Raw genomic sequence first — 25487 nt, 5'->3', positions numbered from 1 at the left:
ATGACCCTGGAGGAGCTGCAGGAGTGGGAGGAGGAGGAGTTGAACGTGGGGCCACCCTCCGTGCTCACACAGTTGGTCAAGAACAGCACCCAAGGGCTCATCAACCGCCGGAACAACAGAATGCTCCTGGGCTGGGTAAGGGCATTCAACACATGTGAGAGAATTTGAAGGAGATATGGACCCAGGTCGCCAAAAGTGGCAAGGGCAAGAAGTCCAAGCCAGTCAACAAGGACCACGGAATCTCAAAGATGCTCCTGTGCAAGGACTCGGTCACCATAGTCTCACAAAACCCACTCATTGCTTGCAAGTGGAGGCCCCCTCCCTGCCATCAGAACTCACCCCCTTGTTTTGTGAAGACCTGCCCTTTGTACTTGGGATAATAAAGTCCTGAGTTTAAAAAAAAAAAAATAGAAGACATGACATCAGGAAACATATATGGTGAAAAGTAAAGGAATAATGCAGACAAGAAACTTCCAAGGAGTTTAGGAGAGGGTGCCGAGATCGCTCTGGTCCAGGGTCACCTGAAAGGGATGAGGTTGGAGCCGGGCTGTGGATGGGAGGGAAGGAGGAGAGGCACTCCAGATGAGATAGGCCAGCCTGAGTGGGGGTGAAGTCCTTCTTTTGTTCCATTCATATGTAAAAACCACGCAAGAACTCCCCGGGCTGAGCAGAGAAGGCTGACACGGACAAGCGCTGCCAGAAAGGATGGCCAGTGATGCCTCCACTCGGGGGGCCCTAGTCTACTCTGACTGGTCGTCTTTGTAAGAGGAGGAGCTTAGGACCCACAGAGAGACAGCAGAGGTACACAGGCACTGAGAAATGATCTTGAAGAAGCAGCGAGAATGGGGCAACTGCAGCCAAGGAGAGGGGTCTCAGGACACGCCACACCTGCTCACACTCCGGCCTCGGACTTCTGGCCTTCAGAACTGTGAGGAGATTAAGTACCACTGTTTAAGCCACCCAGTCTGTGGGATTCCATAACGGCAACCCTCACAGACTAATACATATGGCTTCTCGCATTGCACTTGCTGATGTAAAATATATTAACCAATTTTAAAATGTTAATCCGTGCTTGCATTCTAAGGATAGACCAAAGTGGTTTAGGATGACTTAATAGCGCTTTTTAAAAACATGCTTATTTCTTTTGGGTTGCCGTGGGTCTTCATCTCCGCACACGGGTTTTCTCTAGTTGCAGGGGGTCACTCTCTAGATGTGGTGCACGGGCTTCTCACGGCAGCGCCTCCTCTCGTTGCAGAGTATGGGCTCTAGCGTGCAGCATCAGTAGCTGTGTCACTCGGGTTTAGTTGCCCCAAAGCATGTGGAATCTTCCAAGACCAGGGATCGAACCTGTGTCCCTTGCATTGGCAGGTGGATTCTTAACCACTGGCCCACCAGGCAAGTCCTAGACTATATTAATCAAGACAGAGAAGTGTTGGTACAGGAAGAGAGAGATATAGCAGGGGTTAGACTGTCCAGAAACACATCCAGACATTTATGGAGACTTGTTCCGTGACAGAGAAAGTATTCAACATTCTGGAAACAGGAAAGGGTGAACAAAGTAGGACAAGTTCCTGCAGAGAGAATCTGAAAAAAAAATCCAATAAATATATGAAAAATGCCCAACCGCATTGGCAGTCAAGGAAATAAAAAAGGCCACAGTGGAATACTATTGCGTAACTTACAATGTCTGACAATGTGATGAATTGGCAATAATATGGAGCAACGGGAACTCATATCTTCTGTCAGGAATTTAATCTGAACAACCACTTTCCAGATAGATTTAGGGATATATATAGTCAAGCTGAAGATATACGAACTCTGTAACCCAGCTATTCCATTTCTAACAATCTATCACAAGTTTCTCTATAGGCTCAGAGGAAGTGCAAAATGTTCAAACAGCACTATGTGTCAAGGGAAAAACTGGATATTTTGTCTAAATTTCCATCAATAGGCAAATCTCTGCCTTGTTTCTGAATTCTCAGCACTTACAACAATGCTTGGTAATACTGCTCCAGGAATATTTGTTGCATCAATAAATCAGTGTAAAAGAAAAATGTTCCCAAGTCCTTCCATCCATCAGGAATCTGAGTGGGAAAAGAGGGCTTTCAATAGAATTTTCCATGTTGTCTCTTGGTCTGTACAGTCTGGGGTTCACCTCCTCAGGGCCTAGCGATTTGCGATTTATCTCTTCTACAGAAAACTGAAAAGAATGTTCTTGTAGCTTCTTATTTTTCTGCCTCCACTATTACTACTAAAAATCACCATCATGGCCTTCTGGAAAAAGAATTCTCTTCCCTATAGGCTTTGTCACCTACTGGAAAAATATTTTTTACCAAAACACATCTCCACCAAAGCAAGCACGTTTTCCAAAAAGTGACATAGCTCTCTGTATCTATCTATCCATCTAATCTATATGTATTAATGTATATTCTTACTCATGTGATCAGAGATATTCATGCTTCTGATGCCATATTTGTCAACAAGCCTGAGTGATAGGCCTGAGTTCCTGAGACTTGGAGCCTTGTGACACTATGAATCCTAGGTCACCATCAAAAAACTTCCATGGGGACATTGATGCTGGAGGGCCACCTTGATCTGTCCCTTAGGATACTCCATTACAGACGCTTCATGAAATCCCTGGTCCCAGGGTCTCAAAAGGGGTGCAGAGAGTTCCCACCTAATGCAAGTCAAGCCATCCATCAGTGATCCACATGAGCTATCTGCCCACAGGGCTTCCTTTTGTGGGAAATCACGTTGATATCCAGAAGACTGGGCTGTACTGTATGCAGCTTATCCAGGAATTTTTCACATGAAAGATTTGGCTAGACGTTCTGTCTGGTAGCCTGGATTTAATCCTGAAATGAAGAAGGCAGGGGGGGAGTGGGTTTGTGCCAGACTAGCCAAGAGAGGTGATCAAGATGCCAGGGATAATCATCCATGTTTCTTTATCAGGGATCATATCTGGGGAAGAATGTCTTGGTTTTGACCTGCTTCTTCTCTAGATCTCTCCTGATTGTGGATGATTATAGCTCCCTGGGCATCAATCATGACTTGAAGCCAATTAATTGCAAAACACTGATAACCAGACCTTAGGGTTTCTGACTGGATCTGGTTTTATTGTGTGGATATATCTCTACACAGCCTGCATTGCTCCCCAAAGTCTTTACTCAAATAGTCTTAAACAAAGGTATTGCAGATGTCCTTAAATCAGTTAATTGAAGGAGACTAGCCAAGAAAACTCTGGTTTCTCATTTCCGATATAACAACTAAAGTCATTCTTGTTGAACTACTAAAGAGGAAACATCTTAAATCTTGCCTAATATTTCCAGTCAGACTTAGATAAGACCTTACAACACAATCAGGGATGTATTCTGAATGTTTCTTAATGATGCTTTTTCTACACCTACTTTGTTCTCCTTTTCACCACCAGTGTTGGCATGGTAGGAACCATGGGGCTTGAATCAAGAAATGGGCTCCTGATGCCAAAATGATGTGAAAGTCAGTGACGTGGAAATCCAGACTCACACAGAATGATACAGCGTTGCCATATAAAAGCTATTTGGGGTGTTAGTTTTCATAATTTCTCCCTAACCTACACATCACTACAGTATGGAAATGAGCTTGGAAAGATCAGAAGTAAACTTCCCGAGGTACAGCTGCTAAGTCGAGCAATAATCCAAATCCAGGACTGTCTGTCTTTCCCCCAAACCCACCGCACTAAGCAGACCATTCTTCATAATGGCGGCTGTAACCATGGTCCGCTTTTAAGAAAACTGCTCAATGCAACACATTCATCTGGAGAACAAGCCTGAGATGCTTTCTCGAATGCACTGTCCTGCTGAGGTCATTAGTACCTCTGGCCGAGTGGAGTGGAGCAGGGGCGAGCCCTGCCTCTAGCTTGCTCAGTTGGCCAGTCAACTGGTTGACCAGCTGCCTGTGAAGCAGCTCAGACCAAAGAGCACAGCCCAGAAAGAACAACGACAATTCACTCTGTCCAGTCAAATGCTCCTTCTATTGGATTTTAACAGAAAGACAAGAAAGAGAGTCAATAGCTAGCTTTGTGGGGGATGGGGACACAAAAAAACACACGGAAGACAGATCGTGAGGGCCCAAGAGTGAGCAGTGTTGATGAGAAGCCGCAGACCTGAGACAGCAGAATAAAACACATAAGGGATGGAGGGCAGTGGTCTGTTGGTAGTCACCCGTGTGCCGGAAGTGGACAGGAAGTCATTCCACGTCACCGGAACCATGGGGCCAAGGAAATCCCAAGGCTGGTGAGCAGCGGGCGGGAGGCAGAAGGCAACCTGGTGACTAGAGCCCCATAGTTCCAGTCCCCAAGCTACATTCCTGTGTCTTTGAGGCCAGCTCTGCACCTCTTTCTGAGGATGCTGTGACTTCCCCGCCTCCCCTGTTACACGTGTATTCTTGCTCTGAATCCACCTCCCTGAGGATCAGGGGATGCAAGCTGACCAGTCCCCTCCCTCCCTTAGGCCATGCTCCTCTCAGGGATGAGCGCCTGCTCAGCTGTCTCCTGCTCCTGCTGTGGCCTGGCCAGGGGAGCGGCCGAAGCATCTCTGCTAAGCTGGCCAAGTCTCAAGTCCTCGCCGGTACCCAAGAGGGGCCTCTGGTCACAACTGCTGGAGATATAGACCCCGCGCATCATATGGCACAGGGACAGCCTAGAAACAGTGTGAAATCACTTAACTAACAGAAGGGGTGGGTGGTTCCCCACCCTGCTTTTTGCTCCTATATGGGATTGTGGGCACCTGCTGGTCTGAGATTCCTGATGGTCTGTGCTTTGGAGATACACGCTCAGGGTGGCCTCCTGAGTTTTGCCTGAACTTGAGGGTCTGCTGGCTTCCTGTGTGTCTTGCTACTTGCGTACAGCCAGAACTCAGCAGATGGTTTCTGATCAGGAATAAAGTTAAGAGGAGGGAAATAAGGAAGGATCAAAAAGTCCATTTGAGACCCAGAAAAACAGGGGGCGCAGTTATAAAAGAACATGCTTGTCCTCCTCCTAAGGGCCTTGGATCTGCCCCAGAAAGAGGATCCCCCTCTGCCCTGACTTGAATGGGAAACGGCGGCCAGCAGCACACTCAAGACAGAGGACCAGGCACGTCTTTTGAACATCAAAGAGCCCACAGGCTTCCGGGTGACCTTGGTGGAGGGAAAGAGAAACAGGGAAGCCCCAAGCCCCGTGTTGATGGTATAAACATCAAACAAGACCCAGTGGAACATAATGTTTCCCTTTATCTCCCGACTCCAGGAGTCTTCAAACTGCCCGCTGTGCCCTGAAGCTGGGGAATTAGGAAGGAATTGAGATGTCTTTCTTCATTTGGAGAGAGAGAGCAATGCAGAAATCATAACTCATCTGAGGAAAGCCTCCTAAGGGATTTTCACCTTCCCTGTTCTAGGGAAAGTTTTTCTTCCAAGAAGTCTTACTCCCATCATTGCAAACCCCTGGCTCCCTGCTCCGGGGTCTCTGCCTCTCTGTCGCTTTCATTGTCTCGGGACTCAGCGCCTAGCCCAGGGACTTGTCTTGAGACAGTATTAATAAGTATTTGCAAAATAAAAGTGTAATGAAGGAATGAGTATCAGATGTCTTGCTGGAGGGGGCAGAGTACAAGCACAGTCAGTCCACCAGCATTTTATCATTGCACTCAACTTTGGTGAATCTATACTGTACACCAGCCAACTGCCTGTGTGTGTAGGGGCAGACAAGAAGAGCCTTAGACATAGGACCTACACACAGGAACCTTCAGTTAAAGAGGAGACAGATGGGCCCAATTACAGGAATGTGTGCAGTGTCTCAAACTATCACCCAGGGAGCACTAGTTAAAGTTGCAAGTTTCCCAAGCCCCACTCACCAGAGCTTCTGATTCAGATAAGGGCCCCCAAATTGAACCTTTGAGCCAAGTCTGTATGTAATTCAGAAGCTGATATAAACCAGTCTACTCTTGGAGAAATATTGACATGTAGGGAGAAATAGACCCACTGGGAAGGTATTGAAGCTCTTGCCTGGTCTCTTCAATGACCTCCTGTGACTCCTGAGACCTTTCCAGCATCCTCCCTGCCCACACTACCTAGCCCATGAGGACTCAAAGCTCTAAACCCTGTATTAAACGGATGGGCTTGGATCTCTGTGCTCTCATCTCTGGCAGAAAGATTGAGATGGCTCAGCAAAGCCTGTTGCTTGGGGGCTAGGAAACATCTTGGGAGAGTCAGCTCCATCCCCCAACTCCAGGCCCCTGATTTAGCTCTTGCAGGATGTCCTAGGGGAAGAAGGAGCCAGTCACAGTGGGCTGGGTTTTCAGAAGTGAGGGACATGGGGAAGATGGGCTCTGGAAAGCCGACTTCCCTTCCCCATCCTCCTCTGAGTCACCTGGAGAGCAGTGAGTCTCTGCATAATAACTCAAAGGACCATTTTACGAAAACTGTATAATCATTAGGAAACAACCAGCTCTCCTCCATGGCACTTAACACTGAAGAACAGGAAAGAGACACCCCACTCCTGCCCTCCCAGGTCACAGCTCACAGCCTCCCCAGGGGGAGGGTGGGGAGGAGAGGACACGAAGAAACCAGGCAGGGGGCACAGTCATTCACCAGCACCTTCAAGGCAACCCTGGGAGCCCCCGGCAGCAGCGGGGAGGAGGTGGTACAGGGTTACAGGGTCATCAGTGGGGCGACAACCATTTAAATGTGTGTCAAGACTAGTTGTTACCCTCAAATGGACAAAATTCTGAAACGTCTCCCAAATCCATCTGCACGTCTGCCTTATCTGCGGATGACTATTCAGCCTCACGTTGGGTCTGCCTGTCTTCCATTTCTTCCCTCTCCATTCTACTCACTGTTCTGCAGCCATAATTATCTTTTTAAACTGTAAGACTGGTCATATTTCTTCCCCATTAACTATAGAATCAAGTCCAGACTCCTGCAGACGCCTCAGAGCTTGATTCAAGCGTAAGGTCCTCCAGGAAACCGCCTCTGGCTTCCTGGGGTAGAATGGGACATCCTCCTTGGCCTCTGCTATAGTCTGGACCTTCTTTCCTTGAAGCCGGTATCACATTTCATGGGCTTTATTTATTTACCTGATTCTCCTAGAGTGGGTCTCCTTGAGGGCAGGGCCTGTGTCTCTCATTCATCTCCACCACTAGTGCCCAGTACAATACAAGTTTAACAAATGTTTTATTAATTCATTCACTCAGTTCAGTTCAGTCGCTCAGTCGTGTCCGACTCTCCGCGACCCCATGAATCACAGCACGCCAGGCCTCCCTGTCCAGCACCAATGCCCGGAGTTCACTCAAACTCCATTGAGTCGGTAATGCCATCCAGCCATCTCATTCTCTGTCGTCCCCATCTCCTCCCACCCCCAATCCCTCCCAGGATCAGAGTCTTTTCCAGTGAGTCAACTCCTCGCATGAGGTGGCCAAAGTATTGGAGTTTCAGCTTTAGCATCAGTCCTTCCAATGAAAACCCAGGATTGATCTCCTTTAGAATGGACTGGTTGGATCTCCGTGCAGTCCAAGGGACTCTCAAGAGTCTTCTCCAACACCACAGTTCAAAAGCATCAATTCTTCGGCGATCAGCTTTCTTCACAGTCCAACTCTCATATCCATACATGACCACGGGAAAAACCATAGCCTTGACTAGACGGACCTTTGTTGGCAAAGTAATGTCTCTGCTTTTTAATATGCTGTCTAGGCTGGTCATAACTTTCCTTCCAAGGAGTAAGCGTCTTTTAATTTCCTGGCTGCAATCAGCATCTGCAGTGATTTTGGAGCCTAAAAAAATAAAGTCTGACACTGTTTCCACTGTTTCCCCATCTGTTTCCCATGAAGTGATGGGACCAGATGCCGTGATCTTCGTTTTCTGAATGTTGAGCTTCAAGCCAACCTTTTCACTCTCCCCTTAATTCATTCATCACTGCCCTCATATCAACCCCATTCGGAACTATTCCCTCCTTGGCCTTCAGTGTGCTTTCATTCCCATCACTGAAACTTTGTTTCTCTTCTTCCCCTTGCCTGAAATGTTTTCTATTCTCTTTTTCATTCTTATTTCTTTAATTTTTCTGTAACCAATCTTTGCAATACAGCAGATCTTTGAGAGAATGACCCTGCTGTTTCCGGGGGTGTTTCTGCGGACTCTTCCACACAGTGCCTTGTTTCTTTGTGTGACTGGTAATTTGGGGTTATGAACTCATGTTTGGTAAGGTGCCCCAGGCCACTACCAATCAAGAATCACTTCAAGTTAACTTTGTAGTTTGTAGTTTGCTGTATGATACAGGTAGTATAAAGTTAAACCCCAATCCCAGGTGAGACTACCTACAGTACAACAATTCACAGAGGAAACAGTTTTCTTTTTTTTTTTTTTTTAATCCAGAGCCCAACCTGATAAGACTAGTTTCTCTGATTTTCTTTGCCAGGGACCACATTCTCCTAGACCATACTTTCCCTGGGGATCTTGTTTTATGTGTATGAGGGTTGTGTCCATTCTATCTTCTTACCTTGGATGGGCTCAAGATCAGAAGACTCATCACAGACATTCAACTCTAAGACCCCAGATCAGAGACTGGCAAAGAATGGCCCAAGGCTCAGTTCCAGTTTGCTGCGGGCCAGGCCCTCCTACCCCTGCTGCTGATGTATTGTCTCTGGCTGCGTTCACGCTACAGAGCATTGAGTTGTTGCAACAGAGAACCACACGGGCTCGGAAACCCACAAATATTTACTATCTGGCACGTTACAGAAGACGTTTGCTAATCCCTGCTCTAAACCACAAGGACCATCAAAAGCACCAGCCACTCTTACCTTTTTCCAAACTCAGTGATGCATTTCAAAGGAATTTCGATTCCAGATGGTTTAGCTGTGTTAAATGGGGAGATTTCCTAGGATGTCTAGTCTACCACATTGCCAAAAGGTGAAATTAGCCTCTCCTTTCTTTTCAGCCTTTCAAAGGCTCAGAAGGTCTCTCCTTCCTCAGTGATTTCAGCTCATTGTATCATTCCTGATGCTTCCTACACCCTTTGCAGAGCCTATGGTTCAGCAGTTCATTGTAGGCATGTGTTCTCCAGTTTGCATCGAGCAGGTAATTATTCTCATTTATGAGGCTGTCAGCATCCTGAGAACAGTGTTGATCATTTAGATCAAGACCTAGTCTTGTGAATTTAGAGAACTGGAGCAATCCTCAGGAGCTGCAGAACTCTAAATCCGGCCAGTTAGAAAAGCATCCTTGGCAGTGGAAAATGAGCGGAAGGCAGAAATGACTGATCAGTCTTTGGGTTTAGATGAAACAGTCCAAATTCAAGTTCTGTCACTCACTAGCTGCATGATATCAGCGGCTACTTTCTAAGTTCAGGTCACTTCATCTATGAAAAGAGAATGACATATCTTCCGTGGACAACTGGGAGACTCAGAATGATGCACAGTATCTGATAGAAATAGATGACCAAGAGGCCATTATCATGTTGTTACGGAAGCAACTTGTTTATTAATGCTCTTGACAGTACACTTGAAGATGGCTTTGACTATTCTAATACTCAATGCATCCAAGCTCGAATTTGATCTGCATTTGTATCCAAATCTGTAAAACCTAGACCTTGGAGAGGGAAATGGCAGTCCCCTCCAGGGGACTTTCCAGGAATTTCCCCTTCTTGCCTGGGAAATCCCATGGACAGAGGAGCCTGGTGGGCTACAGTCCACGGGGTCACAAACAGTCAGACACGACTTAGTGACTAAACAATAACAACAACAGGAAACTCAGAAATTGAGGAGCTGGGAAGGACACATTCCTAGATCTTACAAACATCAGATTCCCCGCATCTCAGGTCTGACCACAGATTTTCTGCAGGGCTGGGCTATGAACTCACCAAACAATCTAAGCCACTTAATCAGTGTAAAGTGCTCAGTGAGTTGTCACTGTAACAGCTACCACAAAGTGTGTCTGGCCGCTGCTGCGGTTGGTAACCGATTCTTGCTTTGCACTTGGCACTGGCCTCCTTAAGCTCTGTGGGCGTCGAGACCCACTGTCCTACAGCCCTGAGCTCTGCCAGCTAGTCCTACTCTTCAGAGAAGAACAAAGTCATCTGCCTCTTCTTTCCTTTCTCTCTGCATTAGTAAGGAGGGGAATAGGACCCAAGGCAGGAACTTAAGAGAAAGGTGTGGTAGCCTGAGGTTGCAGCCCTTACCCCCAGGGTGACTTTTACCTACACCTTCAGCACTGGTTTGGGGCTTCTGGAAGTCTAGTCTAGGGGCCCCAGGGAAGGGTTTGGACTAGGGATGGCAGGGGAAGAAGGCACAGATTTACTTATGTTCCCAGTCACGCAAGAGGCACGAGGCATTTGCAGGTGAGAAACCTGGTCCTTCCAGGCACAGGGCTTTGATTTCTTAACACTGGGCACATTTGCATTACCTAAGGAGACGGGGCCGACGGAGAGTGAGGTGGCTGGGTGGCATCACCGACTCTGTGGACATGAATTTGAGTGAACTCCGGGAGTTGGTGATGGACAGGGAGGCCTGGAGTGCTGTGATTCATGGGGTTGCGGAGAGTTGGACATGACTGAGGGACTGAACTGGACTGAACTGAACTGAACTGAAAGGAGATCAGTCCTGGGTGTTCATTGGAAGGACTGATGCTAAAGCTGAAACTGCAATACCTTGGCCACCTCATGCGACGAGTTGACTCACTGGAAAAGACTCTGATGCTGGGAGGGATTGGGGGCAGGAGGAGAAGGGGACGACAGAGAATGAGATGGCTGGATGGCATCACCGACTCGATGGACATGAGTTTGAGTGAACTCCGGGAGTTGGTGCTGGACAGGGAGGCCTGGCGTGCTGTGATTCATGGGGTCGCAAAGAGTCGGACACGACTGAGCGACTGAACTGAAATGAACTGAACTGAACCTCTTTAAGGTCTTGCCTGTGACTGACACAACACCCAGACCACCACGCTGCCCCTGACCCCCTGGGACTCATCAACACTCACCTGCTTCATGCAGTTTTCTCTTCCAGGCAGTGAAAAGGATTCCCACTCCATCCTCACTGCACCTAAACATACTCTGCCCAGATCTTTCTCCCCAGTTCCCAGCATCTTCCTGGTCCATCAATTCCAACTTGCTTGATTGTGAATTTTTAAATCTACTTGTCTGTTTCTTGCAGTATATAGTACATGCGTTCTGTATTTCTTGACAATTTCAACCATTGTTTAGAAAGATGTTTTGCACCTGACAAAGGAAGTTAAGCAATCAGGAATATGTAATTTATTCAGTTTTCTTTTTTAAGAAGGTAACTATATTTTTCAAGTAAATAAAGTAGTAATACTATGGTTTACTAAGTCATCCAGAGTGATTTATAACAAAAAATGAAAAAATTTGCAATTCCAATTTTCCCAATACATAAAAAAGTATTGCAAAAAGAGATCAAACCACAGCAGAAAAATGACAAAGAATATGAACAGACAGTTCACAGGAAAAGATATTAAAATGGATTTTAAGTATAGGAAACACAACCTCATTCATAAGAGAAAAGCAACTTCAAACTATATCATCTAACAGTGTTTTGTTTTGTTTTTTTTACTTTCAGACAGGCATAGATCAAAGATTTTGATAACACACCCCGTTGGCAGCTTTGTGAGTAAGGGTGTGGGGAAACAGTCCAGCTCATAAGCTGATGAAAGGAGTGTCATGTGTGATCTGGCAGTGTTCATAGAAATGAACTCACCTTTGTTCAAGCAATTCTATTTGCAAGAACTTATCAAACACATGTTTTCTCACATGTACATGGAATAATATGTTCACAAGATTATTCATTGTAACACTGTTAATAATAGCAAGGATTTGGGTGTAAAACCTCAATATTCATCAAGAGAGAACATCGAGCGGTACAGCCATACAATGGAATACTATGCAACTGTCAAAAATGAAAGGGAGTTAGTTCTTAGAGAAACTTTTTATATTGTTATGAATATATATATGTTAAGTGAAAAAAGCAAAGTGAAGGACAACTTGTAACATACATGGTTGTCATCTGTACCAAAAATGTCAGGGAAAGGAGAAGATATGCAGATCCTTTTATATTCAATGACTAAGGATACATAGATATTCAACATGGGTTGCCTCTGGAGAATAAAACTGGATGTCTGGGAAAGAGAGACATTCTATCATTTTCTCCACCCTCAGAGGCAAAACAAACATGGGTGGTGGTGGGTAGAGGGAGATAGATGTTATAGATATTATCTGTAACACCTTCAGTCAAACAAGCTTAGGTAACCACTACACTTACAAAAACACAATTTTGAACAACTCCGTTCTTACAAGGATTGTCACATGAAGTTCTTTTACTTTGTAGCTTCCTTTATGGACCTTTATTAGCCCAAACCCATGAGAGCTACCCTCCTGAAAATATCTTCAGCCCAGCATGGTTCCAGCCTGCACTCTGAGCTGTATCAAGCTTCCTAAGACACCTAAGTCATGCAAGGGAGACTGGCTGCCCTGATCAGCCTGGAAAGTGGGCAAAACATTCAACAAGGAATTGTATGTGTGCTCTGTGAGAGTCTCTGGGTTAGGTGACCTGTAGGAGAGAGGATCTGGCCCTTAAGGAGCCTGCAGAACGGTAGAGAATATAAAACATTCACACCAAATGGTGGCCATTCAGGGCCCAACATGGCACATGACATGAAATCTGCACAGACATCCTGTGGACATTCACAGCAGGGAGAGGCTCCAGCTAGTTGGAGGAAGCAGTAAGATATAAATCTGGTCTTGAGGGAAAAGTAGCATTTAGACCCATGGAGAAGGGAGAGGAGAGTCTGAGCCACATGAAAAGATGCTCAGTGTCACTAATTATTAGAGGAGAGCAAAACTATGATGAGGTACCACTTCACACTGCTCAGAATGGCCATTCATCAAAAAGCCTACAAATAGCAAATGCTGGAGAGGGTGTGGAGAAAAGGGAACCCTCCTACACTGTTGACAGGAATAAAACCTGGTGCAACCACTATGGAAAATCACATGGAGGTTCCTTAAAAAACTGAAATAGAACTACCATATGATCCAGCAATCCTGTGCAGTGCTTAGTCACTCGGTCGTGTCTGACTCTTTGCGACCCAACGGACTGCAGCCCGCCAGGCTCCTCTGTCCACGTGATTCTCCAGGCAAGAATACTGAAGCGGGTTGCCATTTCCTTCTCCAGGGGATCTTACCAACCCAGGTCTCAAACCCAGGTCTCTTATGTCTCCTGCACTGGCACATGGGCTCTTTACCACTAGTGCCACCTGGGAAGCCCATATATATATGCACACACACAATGGAATATATACACATACACACACAATGGAATATTGCTCAGCCATAAAAAGAAATGAAATCATGCCATTTGAACAAAATGGATGGACTTAAAGACTATCATACTAACTGAAATAAGTCAAAGATAAACATTATATGATCTCACTTTTATGTGGAATCTAAAAAGTAATACAAATGAATCTATTTACAAAACAGAAACAGACTCACAGACATTAAAAGCAAACTTCTGATTACCAAAAAGTGAGTTGCTCAGTTGTGTCTGACTCTTCATGGCCCCATGGACTATAGAGTCCATGGGATTCTCCAGGCCAGAATACTGGAGTGGGTAGCCTTTCCCTTCTCCAGGGGATCTTCCTAACCCAGGGATTGAACCCAGGTCTCCTGCACTGCAGGTGGATTCTTTACCAGCTGAGCCACAGGGAAGCCCCAAAGGGGAAAGTGCGGAGAGGAAATTAGAAGTGGGTAATTCTGAAAGAGATGGGAATACCAGACCACCTGACCTGCCTCTTGAGAAACCTGTATGCAGGTCAGGAAGCAACAGTTAGAACTGGACATGGAACAACAGACTGGTTCCAAATAGGAAAAGGAGTACGTCAAGGCTGTATATTGTCACCCTGCTTATTTAACTTCTATGCAGAGTACATCATGAGGAACGCTGGACTGGAAGAAGCACAAGCTGGAATCAAGATTGCCAGGAGAAATATCAACAACCTCAGATATGCAGATGACACCACCCTTATGGCAGAAAGTGAAGAGGAACTCAAAAGCCTCTTGATGAAAGTGAAAAAGGAGAGTGAAAAGGTTGGCTTGAAGCTCAACATTCAGAAAACTAAGATCATGGCATCTGGTCCCATCACTTCATGGGAAATAGATGGGGAAACAGTGGAAACAGTGTCAGACTTTATTTTGGGGGGGCTCCAAAATCACTGTGGATGCTGATTGCAGCCATGAAATTAAAAGACACTTACTCTTGGGAAGGAAAGTTATGACCAGCCTAGATAGCGTATTAAAAAGCAGAGACATTACTTTGCCAACCAAGGTCCATCTAGTCAAGGCTATGGTTTTTCCCGTGGTCATGTATGGATGTGAGAGTTGGACTGTGAAGAAAGCTGATCGCCGAAGAATTGATGCTTTTGAACTGTGGTGCTGGAGAAGACTCTTGAGAGTCCCTTGGACTGCAAGGAGATCCATCCAGTCCATTCTAGAGGAGATCAATCTTGGGTGTTCATTGGAAGGACTGATGCTGAAGCTGAAACTCCAATACTTTGGCCACCTCATGCGACGAGTTGACTCACTGGAAAAGACTCTGATGCTGGGAGGGATTGGGGGCGGAAGGAGAAGGGGACGACAGAGAATGAGATGGTTGGATGGCATCGCCGACTCGATGGACGTGAGTCGAGTGAACTCCGGGTGTTGGTGATGGACAGGGAGGCCTGGCGTGCTGTGATTCATGGGGTTGCAAAGAGTCAGACACAACTGAGTGACTGAACTGAACTGATGAACATATATGGGCTTCCCTGGTGGCTCAGCTGGTAAAGAATCTGCCTGTCAGTGCAGGAGACGTGGGTTCAATCCCTGATCCAAGAGAATCCCACATACTGCGGAGCTACTAAGCCTGTGTGCCACCAATATTGAGCCTGTGCTCTCGGGCCCAGCAACCGCAGCTAGAGAAAAGCCAGTGCAGCAACGAAGACCCAGCACACTCAAAATAAGTAAAGAATAAAAGAATAAAATAAATAAGCCACGAGAATTTACTGTCTAATACTGGAAGCTATGTGATAATATCTTGCAATAACCTATAATGGAAAATTGTCTGAAAATCTATACATATATAACTGAGTCACTTTGCCATACACCTGAAACCAACAAAACACTATAAATCAACTATATTTCAGTAATAAATTTTTTTAAAAAAGAGAGAAGAGCTTCAGCAGAGGGGACCATCTGAAGCATCTGGATGGGACCCTGACCCCAGGAACAGCTTGGTGGGAGTGAGCTGGGGTAATAACCGTAAGACTACCATTTCAATGGAGTTCTTTCCTGCAAATTGTCACATGATGACCCCCTAACTTGGACACTTCCGTATAAGGCAACTAGGGCTCACAGAGATTGTTTGAGGTAAGTCACCCAAGGTTACTCAGTGGCAAAAGTTGGTTTTAAGTTGAGAAACTGCACAGTATTTTGCGTGAGAAGGCACTAAAAATGCCATAAACAGGTGCTGGTTGGCACCCCGTTGCTTGAAGCTAATTTCTAAAGTTCTTTTCCAGAGTTTTAACATTCCCCTTGAGTAAATAATTTTCCAATATTAATTTGCATGATGACTCATTTCTTAAGGTTAAATTTCTTCTGGTAATTGCCAAGTTAAACTTCAGCCTGTACGCTCTTAGAGTCATCCAGATTCTGAGTTACTAGGAAGTGAACTACTGTCTATTCCTTGAAGTCAGGTGGCCCAGACCAGTCATGCCAGCCCATCATTCTCACAGCAGGCTGTTCACTGGTTTTGTGATGACTTCAGACTCCTTAGGTCATGCACAGGGAGACCCTTTATCTTTGTCTGCCGTTTTTTGTTGTTATTGCTATTTTATTTTGTTTTGCTTTTAATGAGGTTTAAATGATGGAAAATAATTCTGATACACCTTTAGGAGAGAAGGGACTAGATTTCATCTTACACCTATTCTCAAATTTCTCCTCACCTGATATAACTGTTGATGTAACTGAACTGGGTCAATTGCACATCATCCCTTCCTGTGAGATGCCTGATGTTGGGTACATGGCTAGGTCGCATCAGTCATATCGCTTGGCAACCCCATGGACTGTAGCTCTCCAGGTTCCTCTGTCCATGGGATTCTCCAGCAAGAATACTGGAGTGAGTTGCCACTTCCTCCTCCAGGGGATCTTCCTGACCCAGGGATTGAACCTGCATCTCCTGCCACGCAGATTGATTCTTAACAGCTGAGCCACCGGGGAAGCCCTGACGTTGGTTTGCTTTTATTATTCTTATATTGATTTCTAGTCCCCTATTAGTGAGTGGACTTTCTGTTTTGCTTTATTTTGTTTCTCTTGACCTTGCTTTATCTGGGGTCAGGGAGGGTTGCCGGGTAAATTCTCTAGAGAAAGAGCTCAACGCTGGAGAGAGAAGCCCTGACACACAGGGTCACTGCCCTCACTCATGTCCTGGGTTTTCTGAAGACGTTTGTTAAGTGACAGAAAAATTCTTCACCCACGTGAATCTAGAACTTCCCAGAACTCCAGGGATTCCCTCACTTTGTTACCCAGGGAGGCACTTGGGGGCAGGGGTGTAGACCGGTTCATCCTCACCCTCATCACGAGACCTGGATGAAAAATACACAGTCGGGTTTTATTATTCCTGGTGATGTTCTACAGGCTGTGTGTGGACAGCCCTACTGAACACTGAGCCACAGCTCCCAGGTTCCTGCAAGCCTCCAGTCACAACATGATCATCAACGAATTGCTGCATAATCTCATTTTAGGTCTGCTGCAGTTTAAAGACAGCTTTTAAGATAATTGTTGTCAATGCATTAATTCATGGCCAACAACTGGATAACTCGCTCCTGAAGGAAGTGTATCTAAACCGCATCCCTTCCAGCAGGCACGTCCCAGTCTTCCTCTGCTTGGGGACCCTGGACAGCACTTAGCCCTCTGCTTGGGCGGCCAATCTAAACTGCGAAATCACCAACAAAAAAGCACCCAAAAGGCAAAAAGACACGGCACCAAACAGATCACAAAAAGGACATCTGTTTACAGGAGAAAAGAAGAAGGCAGAGAGGGTCTTCTCTTTTGACCTCCACTGGAAACATACACATCAAAGATCCCGACTGTTCATTGGCAGGTCCCAAAGCACCGTTGAGTACTGGTTTGGGTGACAAATTTTAGCAAGTAGGTGAGTTCACAAACTCAGAATTTGCAAATAATGAGCACTGACGGAATATTAGAATTACCTGTGTGTGTGTGTGTGTGTGTGTGTACAGAAGGAGTGAAGGGGCGGTCTGAGGCTGGGCAGTGTCAGGCTAGCGTCCAGCCAGGTCAAGGCCACGGCCATCTCTCCAGTGCCTTCCTGTGGATTAGAGGTGCCCTGTGGCAGCCTCAGACCCACGACTCACAGCTGAGGAGCAGGCACAGGAGGGGAGGAAAGGAACCCCTTCCCTGAGGGCGTGGAGCTTGGCCCAGCATTGCCTGGACTGTGCTGAGAGAACACAGACAGGAGGCCAGGCCCTTCCCACTGCCCTGGGCCCTGCACGCTGCAGGCCAGATGCAGTGGCATAGACAGGCCAACTCTGTCTTGAAAGAGAAATGACCCCTTCAAACCGGCCTGAACCTCAGAAGGGTCCTCTTTGTCTCTATTTTCCTCCTCTGACCCGTCTTTTGCTCCAGGTCTTAATTTCCCTAAAAGCCCCCGTTTCCAAGGGCTGTTGGAACAAATGGCCACACACTGGGAGCAGGTGGGCGGAAGTTACAGCAACAGAAATTTGTCCTCTTACACTTCTGGAGTCCAGAAGTCTGAAATCAGGGGTCAAGAGAACCATGCTGTCTATGCAGGTTTGGGGGAAGAAGGTATCTTTATCTCTTCCAGCTTCCAGTGGCTCCCAGTCCCCCTGGGGGTTCCTGGCTTATAGCTGACAAGATGGCTCACAGCTTTAGTCTCTGCCTCGTCTTTATGAACTTCTTCCCTGTGTGTGTCTCTCTTCGAAGAACACCAGGCACTGGATTCAGGGTCCACTCTCATCCAGTGTGTGATCTCATCTTAACTAATTACATCTATAAAAACTCTATCTCCAGATAAAGTCATATTCTGCGTTTGCAGATGGACCTGAATTGAGGGATGTGAAAGTGTGAAAGTGTTAGTTGCTTCCGTCATGTCCGACGCTTAGCAACCCCATGGGCTGTAGCCACCAGGCTCCTCTGTCCATGGGGATTCTCCAGGCAAGAATGCTAGAGTGGGTTGCCATGCCCTCCTCCAGGGGATCTTCCCGACCCAGGGATCAAACCTGTATCTCCTGCTTTTAGAGTGGATCCTTTATGGTCTGAGTGGAAATTATATTCAATCCACTACTGCATATAAATGAAGTCAGGGGTACATCCTGATAATAAGGACCTTGACAGTCATCTGACCTCCTTTGCCCAGAGCGTGAGATTATTCTCAGGGTTTCCACAATCACTTCCTGTCAGTTTTAGGGGCTCTTTGGTCCTGTGTCCTCTTCCGGCTGAAGGAGTTTGAATCCATGGTAGCCCAGGAAAAGAAAGAGAAGGGAAAACAAATGGTAGCCATAAAGAAAAACACTAAAAATATTTCACCTTGAAAGTTTATGCAAATATGTGCAAACTCTTCAACAACATCTTAAAGTTTGCTGGGGCCCAAGGACAAATTCCAGAGCTTTAGAATTGCAACCAGAATAAAACAGGTTAGACATTAACGACCCCTTTGGCCACAGTGTTTTCCACAGACTCATAGAAATATGGCGAAGCACACCTTCATCACACAAGCTCTGACGCATTCCCCAGGTCAGGTTGCCCTTTCATCTGCTCTGAGCAGATGATCTCAGGGATCTTGACCATGACCTTGGAATAAGTCCAGCTGGTTCAGGTATATTTCTGCCTACAATCTATACACCAGTATCTAAGCTTATGTCCTTTTGACAACAATGATATAATTTTTTGAGAATGATTCCATCCACTGCTCTGTAAATACCAAACCCAGTTGACTCCACAGTTTCTCAGACTACTCAGCACCCTTCCACCCTCTCGCATCTGTCCAGGCGTCCCAGGTAGACTTCATTTCTGCCTCCAGGTGGACAGGTAAACCGAGCCCAACCAATTGGAGCACCAAATACTTCAGGCCACAGCGGTTGGATGAAAGTTGAATATCAGACACACTGGTTAACAAGAAACCATCAACAAAATCCAGTTTACTTACTCTGATCCAATCATGCAAACAGATTTTTTTTTAATACATAGACTCCTTTGGATAAAAGTTCTCAGTTACTAAGACAGAACTTCCCTCCTGCTTCTCTTCTTGAGAGGGTCTCTTAGTGAGAAAGGGGCTAGCACGCCCTGCACCCACAAGAATGGAGGGTGCCTTGTGCCTGGCATCCTCCAGAGTCTAGATGCCATTCCTGTCTACCGAGGGCAAGTCTGCCATGTAGATCTCTTGCTCTTCTTGCTCAGAATCAAGTATCTACCCCAGGCTTGCCCTGACCCCACCTTGGCCTCCACTAGGGACAGACATTGAGTCTCCACCAGCCCACCATCTAGGTCAGCGCCCTGCAAGTCCCATGCCAACCCCAATGGCAGGCCACATCCACTGCCATAGTGGACGCCATGATGGGTCTCCTGGCTGCCAGGGCAACGTCTGCATGCCAGGGTGACCGAAGAAGAGGCAAGCCCCCAGGGCCTCCTGAGACCACCCTGTGTCACAGATGACCTTAACGTGGCTGGGCGCTGGGCTGGTGGGGGGCAAACTTTGCCTTTCAGTTCTGCCCTCCTCTGCCTGACACCTCCGCCCTCCCCAGCGCAAGGCTGGGAAGGAAAGGTCAGCCGACGTGAGTCCAGCTGCGCCCGGTTCCCACTCGGTCTCCTCCTGCCCGCATCCTCCAGGCAGCACGCACTCACTCAGCATACAGTCACTCTGAGACTGCGTCTTCTCCTCCCACCTCTCTGCCCTTTCCTCCTGCCTCAAGCTAAGCCAGGCTGTCCTCTGTGCTGTGAGGAGCTCTCTGACCCCAGATGTCCCAACTCGGTGGCTGAAATGTCAGAGGGGGTGGTAAAGAGACATGGACATTTGTTTTCCAAGAAAATAGTCTGATTTGTACAGCTCTGTTATTGTTGAAGGATCCGATTCTCAAATCGGATTAAGTGGTTCTTCCTCTTCACATTTCTTAAATAACTTTTCTCATTTCCTCTGTGGCTTCCCACCCCCGAACAGAAGAATGTTCTGAGCTGGGCCGTCCAAAAGAACTTTCGCAAGCATGGAAACGCTGTCCATCTGTTCCCTGCAATCCAGTAGCCGCTGGCCAGATGTGGCTCTGGGGCTCTGGCGGTGTGGCTGGTGGGCCTGAGGATCTGACTTTGTAGGGCATTTCGTTTCAATTTGTTTAAAAAGCCCAGCCTGTCCCTACGATATTAGACAGCACAGAACTATAGTTCTCATCCTTAGCAGGGCAAGGGGAAAACAGGGTTCAGTAATCACCATAAAATCCGACACCCACCCAGGCCACTTGAAAATGGTTGCGTCATTCTGCAGCCCTCATTCCAGGGCAAGGGGTCTGTGTGGTTAATTACTTCACACCCGGAACTTTCCATCCTCACCCCGAGACACAGCTGCCAGTGTCTGGAGCATTCCACACTCCACCGAAGTCCCAACTCTGCAAGAGGTGCAGGCCACTTCCAAGAAACAGGTCCCTAATCAAGACCTCCTGACTTCCTCATACAAAAATCATCATCCTCATTTTTTTCTTTGTGTGTTTTGTTTTTCTTTTTGAGAGGGTTTTTTTTTTTTTTTCCCTTAGCATCAGGTTAGCCAAAACCTCAGGAACGCTTAGGAGGAAGGTCAGTGGATAGCAGGAAGCATCTCGTGAAAGCCTGATCTCCCAGGGCATCAGGGGGTCACAGGAGAAGGGCAGCCTCCCAGGTTGACATATTTTCTCTGGAAAATGTCTGTCATCCCGGTCTCTTTCATCCTGCAACCCTGCAGCCAGCTGTTGGGCCAGAACCTCCCCCAAAGCTTTTGGCAGGGAGAGGGTCTGTGCAGGGTCTTCCTCCTCTGAAGACCCCCACCTTCCAAGACACACCTCCTTGCCAAGATCTGGTGACCTCGACCCCTTCCACATCCTACTGAGGCTGTTTCCTGAGCAAAAGCAAGGCCAGGTGGCCCGAGACCTGCCCAAGGCTACATCCCCAGGAAGAGGGTGCATCAGCCTGGGGTTCACTCCCCCAGGTTGAAGTGCTCCGGGAAGAGGCTCAGAGTTCCGAAAGCCCTGTGGGGGCATGCTGTGTGGGCTCCCCTGACTCACAAGGTCCTTGGACCTGCTTCCCTGGAGCCTCATGGGGAGAAGGGTGCAGGGCCCTCAGCCACACTGCCCCTGGTCCTTCTTTTTTCTTTTTTTAATTGAGGTAGAGTGGATTGACAATGTTATATTAGTCTCTGGTGTATAACATAGTGGTTCAATATTTTTTGTGGATGATACTCCATTTAAAGTTATTACCATTGACATACATATACTACCACATGTGCAATAGATAGCCAGTGGAAAGCTGTTGTATAACACAGGGAACTCAGTTCAGGGCTCTGTGATGATCTAGAGGGGGTGCACAGAGGGAGAGTGGGCGGTCCCAGAGGGAGGGGGTACAGGTATACTTAAGACACACACGTCGTTGTACAGCAGAGATCAACACAATAGCGTAAAGCAATTATCCTCCGATTAAAAATAAATGTTAAAATTAAGTTATTACAGATGAACTTATTTACAAAAGAGAAACAGACTCACAGACTCAGAGAATGAACTCTGGGCTACTGGGAGGAAGGGTAAGGAGAAGGGATAGTTAGGGAACTGGGGATTGACATGTATACACTGCTGTATTTAAAATGGATAACCAACAAATACCCACCATGTAGCTCAGGGAACTGTGTGCAATGTCGTGTAACAACCTAAATGGGAAAAGGATTTGAAAAACAACAGCTGTGTGTACATACATATGACTGAATCACTTTGCTGCACACCTGAAACTAGCTCAATATTGTTAAACCACTATCTTCAGTTCAGTTGCTCAGTTGCGTCCGATTCTTTGTGACCCGATGGACCGCAGCACACCAGGCTTCCCTGTCCATCACCAGCTCCTGGAGTTCACCCAACTCATGTCCATTTCATCAGTGATGACATCCAACCATCTCATCCTCTGTCGTCCCCATCTCCTCCTCCCCAATCTTTCCCAGCATCAGGGTCTTTTCAAATGAGTCAGTTCTTTGCATCAGGTGGCCAAAGTATTGGAGTTTCAGCTTCAACATCAGTCCTTCCAATGAATATTCAGGACTGATTTCCTTTAGGATGGACTGGTAAACAACTATACTCCAATATAAAATAAAGAGTTAAAAATAAAAAATAAAGTTATCATGAAATAATGGCTGTATTCCCAGGGCTGTATATCCTTGCCGCTTAGTTCTTCTATATAGAGTAGTGTGTAGCTGTTAATCTCCTACCTCTCTCTTGCCAAGGCTGCTGAACAGATGTAGAGGGGGGCAGGCATGAGATTTGGAGGCTAGAAGGTCGCAGCCACTGTCCTCACTGGGTGACCACAGGCAGACCAAGCCAGCCTGCTCCTCTGTCACGTGCCTGCCCTTCACTCCTCTGCAAGGAAAGCAGAGATACTGACCTTGAAGCTCCTTCATCCATCCTTCACTGAGTGCCCACTGTGTGCCAGGAATTCTGCCAGGAGCTGAGAAGATGCTCAGGGCAAACCCTCAGGGCCCTGCTTTCAGAGAGCTTACTGTTCAGCTTGCAAACGCAAGAAAGAGCCCGCTCGGCTGTGCCGGGCGGGTACGCACACATGCGCGCATGCACACACACACACACACACACACACACACACACACACACACACGCTGTCAGCTCTCCCTAAATGTTTGTTGACTCTGCGTAATTAACACATACTCGGGGCTGCTGTGAGGAGCTGCAGAGATGGTGCAGGATAAGCACTGTGTAAACAGTAAAGGGATTAAACATGTCCGGGGTGATCTGATCGCGGCTGGATGGGAGCAGCAGCTCCCTGTGTCCCTGCGTCTGGTGGGAAGGATGGGCACCTGTCCCTGGAGGAGCCCTGGGACAGAGGACAGAAGTGGGATTTCAAGGTTCACTGCAGATGCCTGGCAGGGGACAGGGTTTCCCCAGACTTGGGGCAGAGAGGCCCTTTCAGACAAAGAATATACTCAGACATGTAGGGGGCAGTTGGTTCAGGTGGTCAAAGTCTCCAAGTGTAGAAAGCAGAATTCTTTGCAATTCATATACAGTGATTCTATCCTCCAGGTCTCCAGGTCTGAGACGCAGAGTTCTGGACACTGGCGCTCTCATCTCTGCGCTCAGCATCCAATGAAGGCTGTGCTGCCTTCACTGCCCCGAGGACACAGGCCTCTCATTTCCTAAAAGTGCTTCATCCTTTCTGAACTCAGCTTTGGTAAAAGCACAGAAACTCTGCTGCCATCCCCCAATGCCTCGCCACCCAGTGACCTGCATTCTTTCCTGTCAAACCCCTTGCACTCAGGCAGACACGGGTCCATTTGAGAGCTTGAGTATGTGCCCCTTTTTCTCTGCCCCAGGCAGGTACCGGTGACCAGCCTTGGGTGGAGGGTGCGTGGATGGATCTGGGCCCACAGGGACCTTCTCATTCTACAGAGCGGTTCATCTCCAATAACAGGACCATCATTCTAAAACCACTAATCCACCAAAGTGAGCCAGAGCACCAGGGGTGCCTGAGAAAGACACAACACACACACAACACACACACGGACACATCACATACCACACACACACCACACACACCACACATACCACATACACCACACACACGCTACACACACGCCACACACACCACACACACCACATAACACCACACACACACCACACATACACCACACACACCACACACACACCACACATACACCACACACACCACACACACACCACACACACCATGCACACCACACACACACCATACACACACCACACACACACCACACACATGCCACACACATGCCACACACCCCACACACCACACACACCACATACCACACACACCACATACACACCACACACACACCCCACACACCACACACACCACATACACACCACACACACACCATACATATACCACACACATACCACACACCACACACACCATACACACCACACACACACCCCACACACCACACACACCACATACACACCACACCACACACACACTACGTATAGACAACACACACCACACACATGACACACACATCACACCACACACACACCACACACACATCACACACACACCACACACACCACACACACACCACACACACCACACACCACACACCACACACACCACATACACACCACACCACACCACACAGACACCACATATAGACAACATGCACCACACACACCTCACATACCACACACACGACACACCACACACACCACACACACATCACACCACACATACCACACACACCACATACACACCACACGCCACACAGACAACACACAGCACACAGACTATACACACCACACATACACACCACATATAGACAACACACACCAAACACACCACACACATCACACACACCACACACACCACACACACACCACACACACATCACACACACCACACACACATTACACACACCACACATCACACACCACATATATACACCACACACACCACACATAAACTCTACACCACACACACCACACACACCACATATATACACCACACACACACCACACATAGACAACACACACACCACACATACCACACTTCACACACCACACATCTCACACCACATATATACACCACACACACCACACATAGACAACACACACACCACACATACCACACTTCACACACCACACATCTCACACCACATATATACACCACACACACCACACATAGACAACACACACACCACACATAGCACACTTCACACACCACACATCTCACACCACATATATACACCACACACACCACACATAGACAACACACACACCACACATAGCACACTTCACACACCACACATCTCACACCACATATATACACCACACACACCACACATACACTCTACACCACACACATTACACATACATACACACACAGTACACCCCTCACACATACATACACCACACACCGTGCACACAGCATACAATCAAGCCTCCATGTTTCTCTTCCTGAAAGCCACTTGAGGCACAGCTAGGACGGGTTTGCTCTCCTGACTCAGAGCCCAGCCTCCCCTGGGCCCTGGCTGCGGGGGCCTTTCCCTCTCCCGGGAGGTGACCTGCGCTGGGAGCTGCGTGGCCCCGGCACCCGGGCTCTGCAGAGGCCTCATGGGCCTCCGGTGAATCCAGCTCAGTCCCAGGAGGAGCAGGCAGCCGCTCCGGCCACATGGGCCCACGTCTGGCAGCAGCAGCCGCGCGCCTCCTAA

General features: G+C 47.3%; 1 pseudogene; it reads left to right on the top strand.

Moving 5' to 3' along the window:
* LOC148773735 (small nuclear ribonucleoprotein Sm D2 pseudogene) lies at nucleotides 1-25487 on the top strand (annotated as a pseudogene).

The sequence above is a fragment of the Moschus berezovskii genome, chromosome 26, assembly GCF_049115385.1.
Source record: "Moschus berezovskii isolate FMDL1 chromosome 26, NW_MosBer_1.0, whole genome shotgun sequence".
In the NCBI taxonomy this organism is placed as follows: Eukaryota; Metazoa; Chordata; class Mammalia; order Artiodactyla; family Moschidae; genus Moschus; species Moschus berezovskii.
This window is presented reverse-complemented; position numbering and strand designations above follow the sequence as displayed.